The sequence below is a fragment of the Alligator mississippiensis genome, chromosome 1 (genome assembly GCF_030867095.1).
Source record: "Alligator mississippiensis isolate rAllMis1 chromosome 1, rAllMis1, whole genome shotgun sequence".
NCBI classification, from domain to species: Eukaryota; Metazoa; Chordata; order Crocodylia; family Alligatoridae; genus Alligator; species Alligator mississippiensis.
The window spans coordinates 457,933,303-457,945,066 of NC_081824.1; the positions used below are offsets into that span (position 1 = coordinate 457,933,303).

Sequence of the window (11,764 nt, forward strand, 5' to 3'; positions counted from 1 at the left end):
TCCAGTGTGGAGGTAGATAGCTGTACGGGACAGGCTTTTTCATTGACAATAAAACCTCATTACAAGAAAGCAGATTGGAACCGAAAGTGTCCGACTACAAATGCCCTCCAATGCCTTCCCCCTGAGAGATAGTTATATAATCCTATAATGAACCTATATCTTTATGATATATGCCACTGTATTTTAGTTTATTGTAAATGCTTCTTTCATGTATTGTGCTGTTCTCCTCTAATGTGCTGCTGAATTAAGCTTCTAATATAATGTATTTTGACTGAAAAGAGGAAAAATATTATCTAAAGCACTCACTCCATTACTAATAATTTTCCATCATTCTTTGTACAATCAGACTAATACATACTGTATTGTATGTTAATGCCAAGTACTACACATTGGCTTCATTAATTAGGTTATCCAGGCAAGATAAATAAATCTCCCACTATTTCATGTGAAAACTTTGCTGGCTTTTGGCATTATGCAAATGTTCTCAATTAGTTTGAGAGTTATCAACATTCTGGAAAGAAGAGATTACATTGAATCTATTTGGGAAAAGTGTGTATCAATATTCTAAATATGGTTTGCATATGGAAATGAAAAATGGCTAGGAAATTCAACTATTAAAGCATAAAAATGCTTAATTAGATGGAATTCATGCATTAAATTTAGTTTTATTTTACACACGAGTCCTCCCTCCAGTTCTAGTAAAGTAGCACTTGCCTGGTAACAATGAAAAGCTAATACCAATTTCTTTTGAAGTTGTAAAAGGTGAAAACGGGGCATGCTAGTCTGTGTAAGAGAGACATTTTCATTAACACAAACAGAAATTGCTTCCATTATTGACATGTACTTGGGGTACTGGTTTGCTGAAAAATATTGAATAGATCTCAATAAAAAAGCAAAAACAACAAAACAAAATTCACAGGAATATTCAGTACATAGAGATTGCTGACAGAGAGTTGAGGAAACGTTTTCCCCTTCTGAAATTTTTAAAGCCTTTAGGTCAAACAGTTAAACTCTGGAAAGTTTATTTTTGAAGGTATTTTATTAATTTGTCAGCATTTGTGGTTCATCATTCTTCTTCTCAAACAGTTTTAGTGATTTATGGTGTCAACTAGCAAATTGCCCGTCAAGAATGACAAGCGGGCAGGGACACAGGACACAGGCCTGCATCCAGTCCCCCCTCCCCCAACACCAGTTCAGGCCCGGGCCTGTTGTCCCCCTGTCCCCCCCACTTTGGCTCTAGGCCTGTTCCCCCTCTTCCCCCTTGCAGTGCCTCTGAAGGAGCCACTGGGCTCCAACTGTCCCATGACCCAGCCCAGCTGGGGCCCCATTCACAGTGACTGGGGCCCCAGCTGATCTGGGTTGTGGGGCAGTTGGAGCCCCGTAGCTCATGCAGGGGAGTGGCATGGGGGTGCCAAGTGGGGGGGGATGTGGCCCTGCAATCTGTGCATGGGGCAAAGATGCCATGTGCCTCACTGCCTAGCCCCTCAGCGGGACTCACATGGCAGTGCGCCGCACCAGTGTCTAAGCAGCAGCAGTGAGGCACAGAGCAGAGGTTGAGCGTAGCTCACAACTGCAGCTGCCCTGGCCCATTCACAGATTGTGGGGCCATGGTCCACCCCATGGCTTCCCTGCGCCACAGCCCTGGAGGAGCCGCCAGGCTCCAATTGCCCCAAGACCAGGACTGGTAGGACCCAGTCACTGTGAATGGGGTCCCAGCTGGGCCAGGCTGTGGGACAATCAGAGCCCAGTGACTCGTCCAGGGGTGTGGCACAGGAAAGCCAAGGGGGGCATGTGCCCCTCCCGCCCCCGGCTCCTCCCACATCCAGCCTTGTGCACACCCCCAACTACCGCTGCTCCACCCTGCACCACCTCCCAGGAAGGGATAGGGGAAGAAGTTTGTATATGGCGGTTGTAACTACCACCCTGCACCCTGTGCTCAGTTTCCGGCCACATGAAACCACCCCCCACCCTGCTCCCCCTCCATGGGAAGAACTGATTGGGAGCCAGGGAGCAGGCAGTGATTGGGAGCAGGCAGTCGGGGGCATGACGTGGTGGAGCAGGGCGGGGTGCACTGCCGTGGAACCACACACTGCGCCGTGCCTGCTCCCCTTCTCTCCCTCCCCACCACTTCCTGCTCCCTGCCAGCTGTGGTCTAGGTCCACGCCGTGTCTCCCAACAACAGGCTGCAGGGAGAGGAAGGTGCAGAAGGGAGGAATAGAGGGAGGGGAGCGGGCATGGCATGGTGTGCCACACTGTAGGACCGGCAGTGCACCATGCCCCATGGCAGGGAGCACCCCTCAGCAGGCAGCGCACCACACCACACCCCTGACAGCCTGCCCTGGTCCTTGGCCCCCCGACTACCTCTGCTGCCTCCAGTTTCTTTGTCTGTCTGTAACACTCCAGGCCAAGCCTTTTATTATATTAGAATTCTTTATTTCTAATGTATGGAGGTGGGGCGGAGGGATTGTGGACAGGGGGGTCCCACCTTTCCTGAGCTGGCCCCAATACATGTAAATTGCTCATACCATTTTTTTTTTTTTGCTTCTGTGGAGGTGGGGTGGAGGGAGCCACCGCACCAGAGGTTTGAGCTGGAGGCAGCACCGATGGAGGGGCTCCCACCTTTTCTCAGCTAGCCCTGCCACTTGTAAAGTGCTTGTGCCATTTTTTAATTTTCTTTTTTGCCTCTCTGGAGGTGGGGCAGACGGAGCCTCCACACCAGAGGTTTGAGGAGGAGGTGGTGGTGCCGGCAGAGGGGCTTCTGTTTGAATTCAGCTGGCCCAGCCTGCACCCGCCTGGCTGCGCAGCCAATCAGCACATGTGCAGTTGGGCAAAAGTGTTACGGATAGACAGACAGACGGAGGCTTTTATTATATTACAATAGTGACCATGCTACTGGACCTTCTGGATCTGCCCCTGAATATGCCCTATGCTTGCTTGCAGCATAAGGCTCACTCTTGCTTGACATACACTGCCAAGATGCTACAGAAAGACCTACAAAAATGTCCCTGTTTCTTGATACTTTCTACTCCATTCTCTACCAACCACAACTAAGAATAATTCATTTAACTAGTAGTAGCAGCATTAACATATTATGTTAAAGCCATAGTTATGGCCTAGGACCTCACTGTGCTGGATGTGGTAATCATACAGCACTAACAGTTCCCAGCCCAAAAAACTTTACACTTCCTTTTGGACAACTCCTTACAAAAAGCAGCTTATTCACTGAAAAAAGGATAAGGAAAAAGAAAAAGTAGTAGTAGTTGTTTCAGGGGACAAGAGCTATACATCAATTCATGTCAAATTCAATCAAGAGTTTTAGTTGGAAGGGAAAAAACATCTTGCAGAAAATTAGTGTGTGTACTTCAACTTGTTCAGAATTAAACATTTTTTATTTTATATTGAAAATTGCCTCATTAAAACATTTTGCTAAAACTAAAATAAAATGATTTTTGGCTTGGCCTTCAAACTGGAAAATCTGTTATGCAAAAAGTTCTACTTCTAAGTATCAAACAAAAGACATTTGGATACAAACAAGTGGGAAAGTAAAAGGAAACAGTGCTGATCAACATCATCACCATCAAGTTATTTTCAGGCTTCATAGCAAGAAAGGCTTTAAAAGAGAACATCTGAAGAACAATAAATAACATGACCATGCAAATATTCACATAGAGCGCCTCCCAAGACTCAGATCCCCTCTGCAAGTAAAAGTATTGTGCAATTAGCTGGTTAATTGTGAAATTAACTGAAACCAACTATATGTGCAAAGTACATATTTCACCATAAAAAGACCCAACCCGCTATAAAGCTAGATCTTGAAAATGTGTACTAGCCTTATAGCTGGTATCCAGCTTTAATTTGCATGTGGAGCTGGCTGGGTGCCCATCTTCAGGGGTGCACTATGCTCCATGGGGCTGGAAGTCCTGCAACTGAGAGGTCTCTCAGCCCCAGTAGCTGCTGACCCTGAGCCCCAGTAGCTCCTCATGGCTGCCAGGACCCAGAGTCCCACAGTTGCAGACTCTGGGGCCTGGCAGTGTGCCTCCCAATGCCATGACCCAGCTGGCTCCCAGCAGCTGCGGGGCACAGCTGTCGTAGTCTCTCAGCCCCAGTAGTTTCACACACCTCTAGTGTTACTTTACATTTTAGCTGGGGTGGAAAGTGAGATTAATGATCAATGAGCTTATTCCAACCATACATCGAAAGCTTTATTGAGATATGCTTAAGCACTAACTCATTTACAGCTATAAGTGCACTTGTGGAGAGAAACAAACAATGCCACACATCACTGAGGAGCGTCCCCTCTACAAACTAAGAGGTAGATTAATAACTTTAAACTCAGCTAATGAAGAGGCTATTGCTTGGCTAGGAGGATTTGCATTCACTAAATAAAAAGTAAAGCTATAAGTATAATGCTCACATAGCCTTGAGAGAAGTTGGGTCAGTTGGCCAGGCATTGCAATTTCCTTGTGGATTCACAATGGTCAAAGTCGCTCAGTAGAGTCTCAAGTAATCCAATTCCTTGCAGCTATACAACTTTATACATCAAGCTGCATGTTGTTAGTTACATATGCCATTCCATATTTGGTTAACCTAACTCTGCATCCAATCAATGTCCACATCCTTGTTTTCTTTAGAGTGCAAAACACCAACCCCGCACAGCAACCCAATATCTGCTCAGCTTAGTCACATATGCTTGTGCCATCATGGTATTACTCTGGCCAAACAGGACTTGCCAGGCCTACACTGGGGCTGGGAGACTGGCAACTACTATCTCCCAGCCCTGTGGGTTTTACACACCCTTAGGGCTGGGAGACAGTGGCAGCAGCCATCTCCTAGCCCCTGGGGCGTCCCATACCACCGGGACTCTGAGATCAAAAAAGCTGGATCTCCCAGCTCCACAGTTGAGGGGGTTCCCAGCCACAGGAGCTTCCTTCTTGCTGGTGCACAGAGAACACAGGATCTGGCTTCCCCTGGCAATAAGGCATAATGGGATCTAATGCACAATCCCACAGTCATGCCTCCTGCCACACATGCGTGGCATGGCAGGAGGTGTAATATGGATCACGCACTAGATCCCATTGTGCCTTTACCTGCATGTGTAGAGGGGCCCTCAGGACAGAAAGCTTGAAGGTGTCTGCTTGAAAATGTAATAACTGAATAAAGAAAATTGGAATATGAATATATGAACAGCTTTTCTCCCACAACAAACCAATAAGGCCTCTCTTTCTCTTTGTTGCTGTCTTCTGGCTTCTTTCAAGACTGTCCTCTTTGTATTTCGGTAGTGTAAGATTGATACTGCAGCTTTGGTAGTCCAGAAATTATGTGACAGGCAAGAATTTCTTAGGGTCATATCTTTTTTTAGACCAACTACGTAATCATAGACCTGAGGAAGAATGTCTTACATTCGAAAGCTTGTCTAACTTTATCCCAACTACATAGCTGGTCCAATAAAAGATATCACCCTAAGAAATCCTTGCCTCCCTCAGTATTTCTTCAGACTGCACTGAGCTTTCCAGTATTTCTCTACCTTTGGTGTTTTTCCTGCTTTGTTCTCTTTCAGTCACACGCTCCTCCACTAAAAAGAACTCCTCTTCTTTTCTACCAAGTAGTTGAAATTCCTGAGTGGTCCCACGTGAGCCTTTGTTTTAGGTGGTAGCATGCGCTGGTGTTAGAGATGGAGACCATTATTCTTCCATATAGGAGCTTACCAGTTTCTTACAACTCTCTTAAATGAAGGACTGTGGTTACATCTGCCAGGTCCAAAGACTTCAATGATTGTGTTGTCTTCTTGCTCCTGCCACCAGCCAGCTGACAACTCACCTTTATGAATGGCAGTTTCCATTTTGTCTGCCCTGTTATTGTGGAAACAAAATATTCTGGACCCAGAACTTCTTTCACTATGTGAGTGTATAATGCCTAATACAATGGGATTCCGGTTTTGGCCATCTACCATAGTAACACAGCTGAAATGATAAATTTGGTGTGAATTACAGGAAGGAATGAAACAATACTGTTCATTGTAATAAATTGTAAAAGGATGAATTATACTTGGGAAGGCTATAAACAATGTATTTTACATATGTAAATGTATTGATCAGCCCTGAAAACAAAAATATTAAAAATCAATTTAGCCTTGGAAATTGGACTGGTAATTGACCAAGTCGGCAAATTTATCATATAGTGTAACGAACGACAACTACCAAACAATAAATCTAAATGGGGCTTGCAGTATTTATGAAGATGGATGAAGATAAAACTCTGTATTTATGAGAATAAGTGCTGAAGGAGAATTAAATAAAAAAACAACCAAGGGGCCTTCTAAAGGGTTCAATCATTAACTTTTAAGAAGTAGAATCTTAAGTGACAAGCATAGATGTTTACCAATGACAGCTACTGTCCCTTATACATCTAATTTAGTTTGTTGTGTCTTTTTTGTAAGGCCTTCACTGAATTCAGAAAACAAGTCATTTATCACACAGCACCAAGCAGCAGTTCTTAAAGCCATCCCCAGAAATAGTTCAGTCTCTGAGGCTATAAACAGACATCGTCAAATGAAGCAGATCAGCATTGTCCAAGCACAGCTGATCTGCTTTTTTGGGCAAAAAATGTCACCTGTCAAAAAATGCCCCACAGGGTCAACTTCCTGCTGCTCCCAGGAGTGTCAGGGGCCAGATCCTGTGGGACACCACTCAGGGCATATCACAGCAAATGGGGGAACCCCAGGCTTCCCCACTTGCAGAGGGGCAACCAGGAATTCTTATTTGAAGTGTGCCTCTGCAGGTGGGGAAGCCTGCACAGGCACTCCCAGGGCTTCAGGGTCCTGATCCTACAGGAGAATTGCCAGGATGTGCAGAATCTGATACCTGAAGCCCCAGGAGCTGCTGTCTGGAGTGACTGGAGAAAGCAGGCAGCTCCAAACAGCCTGCATGCTCTCACCTTAAAACAAACAGATGTCTGCTACAAAACAACGGCACAAACAAATACTATCCTTTGTCATGGCCACAAATTTGGGAGTTTGTGGTATGACAAAGGGCATGAATGGCAACATATTTTATGGCAGCACAAAGGCAACATCCACTTGCCTAAGAGCTAAAAAACCCCATGGCTTTAAATTACAACTAGAGTTCAAAAATGATGAAGCACCTACACCTGCATCTCTTAGATATAACATTTTTGTTCTTTTAGAGTCCAGAGTAGTCTGTTCAGATTTTTAAAATAGCCTCACAGATGAACTGATAATGAATCTCTCAAAGATGAACTAGCCAGTTTGTATCATAAGCTGGGGATTGAAAGGTTGGACATTCTAGCCCCAGTGGGTTGCCTTAGTGTTAGGGCTAGATGGGATGCTCCTGAGGAAGCTGGCTGATATGATTGCAGAGTCATTGGCAATCATCCTCAAAAACTCATGGCAATCAGGAGAGGTCCTGGGTGATTAGAAAAAAAGCAAACAGTGCCCAAATTTTAAAAAGGGAAAAAGGAGGATCCAGGGACCAGTCAGCCTCACCTCAGTCTCTAGTAAAATCATGAAGCAGATCCTCAAGGAATCTATTTCTAAGCACTTGGAGGAGAAAAAGTGATTAGAAACTTTCAGAATGGATTCACCAAGGGCAAGTCATGCCTTCATGCCTTACCAACCTGATTGCCTTCTTTGACGAGATGCATGCAGGGAGACAGGTGTATGTAGTATACCTCGATTTTAGCAAGGCTTTTGATACAGTCTCTCACAAGATTCTTGCAGGCAAGCTGAGGAAGTATGGGCTGGATCAGTGCACTGCAAGGTGGATAGAAAACTGGCTGGAGCATCAGGCTCAGAGAGTAGTAATCAATGGCTCAGTGTCTAGTTGGCAGTGGGCATTAAATAAAGTGCCCCAGGGTTTGGCCCTGGGGCCAGTTTTGTTCAATGGCTTAATTCACAATCTGAAAGATGGCATGCTCAACAAATTACCTAGAGAGGTGATAGAAGCTCCATCCTTGGAGACTTTCAAAACCCAGCTAGACAAAGCTTTGGCTCAGATGATCTAGCTGAGGATAGCCCTGCTTTGAGCAGAGGGTTGGACTAGATGACCTCCTGAGGTCCCTTCCAACCCTATTTTTCTATGATTCCTGAAAAATGGAAGTTTGAATCTTTAGGCTCAAGTCAACAAGGCACTTAAGCACATGCTTAATTTTTTTGAAGTTAATGGGACTTAAATAGATGTTTAAGTACCTGTGAACCAGTCTCTTTGAGCCAGTCCATCATATTGTATGTGCTATTTCCATACATTGGCTGATTCTTTATGTATTTTAAATGTCACATCCACTTACATAGATGGAATATTTTAATCCCTTTTCTAACCTACTTACTTGCACAAGGGGTGAGCCATGGCCAACTCCACATTTATCTGCACAAATTTGCATGCACATGTGCAGCTGAAAGGTCTGTGTGTACAAGCTTGTATAAACCAATACTTAGTTTTGCAGAGGCAGCGAGGAGCAACTGCATTTCAGGCAGCTTGCCTGCTGCTTGGAACTTTCTAATGGCACTATGCTGCAATTCAGAAGGCAAGAGGTATTTCTAAATGGTTTGAACAAAAATAGGCATTATATTGCAAGTTTCTCCTATGTTATCTTACAGCTAAACAATTTTTACTGGAAAGAAAGTTTTAAATTTTCAGGACCGAATCCTGACCCAGTCAAATTCCAGGAAAACAGGATTTAGCCCTTACTGCCAGAACTAGTCAAGAAAGAAATGCCTGGCTCCATTAAACTTTGATTTTCATGTTCACATTTTTGGTGAAATGTTAGGTCCAAAGACAATATACCAAATAGATGAAATGACTGCCTGAGCTGAAGTCTAGTTTCAAACACATCAGTGGAAGCCTCCAGTAAAGACAGTGGGCCTCACCAAACATTCTCCTTCCCTCCATCCTTTTCATTTATTAATACAGGAAGAACAGGTTAATTATTTGATGTCCAACAATTATTTGTGATATTCCTATAGATTTGTGACTTAAATATTTAAGATATCACTCACCACTAATAGAGCTCTTCCTTTTCCATTGATATAGATAGAGGTTGCCTTCTCCACATAATCATTGGAATTACTTTTTGGGGTATCCATGTACTGAAGAAAAAATAAAGTCACTCTGTGTGACAACATTCAGTACAATTCTGATATTTTCTGCACCTTTACTGGAGGTATTACGTAAAAGGAAGGTATGTTTTTTCTTTTTCTTTTTTTTAATGCAAGTTAATTTGAGAAGCAAAAGATGCCTTATTCTATTCTGTTTTGTTTTTCTCCTTACTACTTGCTTGATTCCTTTACAGTAGTGTCTATTCCATTTCCTGTGTGTCTCAGTTTAAATTTGAAGTAAAATAGCTTCCAGATGTAATTTTACTGCTCCCTTAGCCACATAATGAAAACTAAAAGGCACTGCAGAATCCCTGCTGAGATAGTGCTATCAATAAGCTCAGCAAATACTACTCATAAAAAATGTTACTGTTGTGCTGACTGCAAACGAAAGCAAGTAATCTAGAAGAGCTCCATGATGAAGTGTAAGGACAACTAAATAGCAACATATTCATTTTTTGCTATGCTCCTCTCTGAGAGTACTCCCTATTTGTATGAGGGGTATTGGGTAAACTATGAGAATACACTATGCAAAATGTAGAAATTCATTGCTTATCCAATATCTGGAAAGTTTTTCCACTTGCCTTTCAAATATATTTGTGTGTTAAATAAAGTGCAGTGAACATTCTCTTGCTGTTTATTCAAAATCCAAAAAGCACTAATGTGTTCTAATTAGATTTCCAATAGCCTTTCTGCAGAATCAGTCTATAGCTTTTTGGTCTATAATAATTCAAAAAACATTTTGCATGGTGCATTACAATAACGTGTGGGGCTTAAGTCCAAGCAGATTCATTCCTGACATTAAGGCTGAAAGGAGAGCGTCTCCAGAACACTAATCAAAAGAAGTTATTTTCCACAGATAAGTTTTAAATGTAACAGAAGATGAATTGAAAAACCATCTTCCTAGAGGAAATCTAGCTACTTTGGCCTCCCAGTCTGAGCTGGTGTCAAACCAAGAGCTACACATTAAAAAAAAACCCTACAGAAATCAAAGGTATAGATAAACCATTCTCACTGGAAAGAAAGCTCTTTTTAAGCTTTCAGCACCAAATCCTGACCCAATCAAATTACATGAAAATAGGATTTAGCTCTTACTGCCAGAACTAGCCAAGAAAGAAAATTTTGGCTCTATTAAAATTTGTTTTTCATACTCACATTCTTAGTGAAATATTAGGTCCAGCGACAATATACCCAGTAGATGCGATGACTTCCTGAGCTGGAGTCCAGTCTCAATCATATCAGTGCAAGCCTGATGCCAGTCCACTAGAGACAGTGGAGTCTCTCAAGATTTACACAAAAGAAAGAAAGTTACAAGGGACATAAGTCACATGGGCTACCAGTCATTATTGTGTCATTGATTTTTTTAATACTAGATTAAGCTAGCCAGATGACTTGGGTCACTTGGGGGACAGTGCCTCATCCCAAGATCCCCCTTCATGGCATTTTTGTCATTCACCATGCTAGGACACCCCTTCATGTTGTCAGGCTGATGCAATGGTTCAACCAGGTACTTTCTCATGCTTTCCATCCTCCCTCCACCTCTCTTCCCTCTGTATACCACCCCCACCCCACCCCACCTTGAAGACATTACTGTCCTTCATCCTAAAGAAAATATTTTACCACCTTTCAAAATGCACAAAGGAACTTCGAAGTTATCAGACCCATCTGAGGTCTTATATCTGTTCTAGTTCCTTCCGAATGATTCCAACACAAGCTAAGTAATGTTGGCTCACTGCCACCCCTACAGATCCTGCATAGTTAACTTTGATTTTGTTTCTTATGTTTCCAGGATCCTGCCTTGCAGGGTCATTCCCCTTGAGCCTGGCTTCCTCCATAGCAGCCCACAGTAGAAGAAGTAGTTGACTCCTAGATGTCTTTCTCCTGCCTATCCTGGTCTTTCTTCTGCATCTTCACCCTAAGAAATTTCCCCAGACCTCTCTTACTTAGAAGAAAACCCCAAACCTCCATACTCTAGGTACCATTCTTTCACTAGCCCAGGTTCCTTTCCTGCCACCTGACCCGGTGCCACCAAGAGAGTAACTCAAGCTCTCCAACCATTCATTAAAACCTTCTCTTCTGGCAAAAACCTCCTCAATTAACCTCAGTAAATTTTCCTGGTCACAAACCTGTAGGTGATCTCCTCAGGTCCCTTCCGACCCTACCAACTATGAAACTATGAAACCAGGTTTCTCCTTTAAAGGGGTTCATTCACCATATTTTTTTTTCCTTATGTTGCCTGAACAAACATCTCTGGGTTGACTAAAGGGACCACCCAGAAGCTGTAGCAGCTACAGCACACAGTAGTCTTAGCAGAGCAAAACCAGCATGAACACATACCAGTGCTGTCTCTAATTAAGTGATTTCCAGTCAAACTCCAGGGTCCTTTCTTCAGACTTTTGAAAAAGCTAGCTGTAGATCTTGCTGGAAATTAATACAATCAACAACTAGTGCATATATGTCTCAGACAAAGGCTTAGACTTTGCTAAAGCATTAACCACAGTAGACCTCGTTGGGCACATCTACACAAGATGCTAAATGCACAGCAGCCTAATAGTCCTGTGCAGTAGAGTGTCATGCCAAAAACAGTGCTAATACAATACTGTGCAGTAGTAGTAAGGTACTGCGCAGTAGCATCAATAAATAAGTGTGCGCCAGCAC

At 43.3% G+C, this 11,764-nt stretch overlaps 1 long non-coding RNA gene across 1 annotated transcript; it reads right to left on the reverse strand.

The window, feature by feature from the left end:
• Positions 1-3,416: 3,416 nt before the first annotated feature.
• On the reverse strand, positions 3,417-10,384 carry LOC132250290 (uncharacterized). The gene is made up of 3 exons (XR_009461966.1): positions 10,262-10,384; positions 9,011-9,100; positions 3,417-5,960 (listed from the first exon to the last, which is right to left on the reverse strand). It is a non-coding gene; the product is annotated as an uncharacterized LOC132250290 (long non-coding RNA).
• Between the last annotated feature and the right edge of the window lie 1,380 nt (positions 10,385-11,764).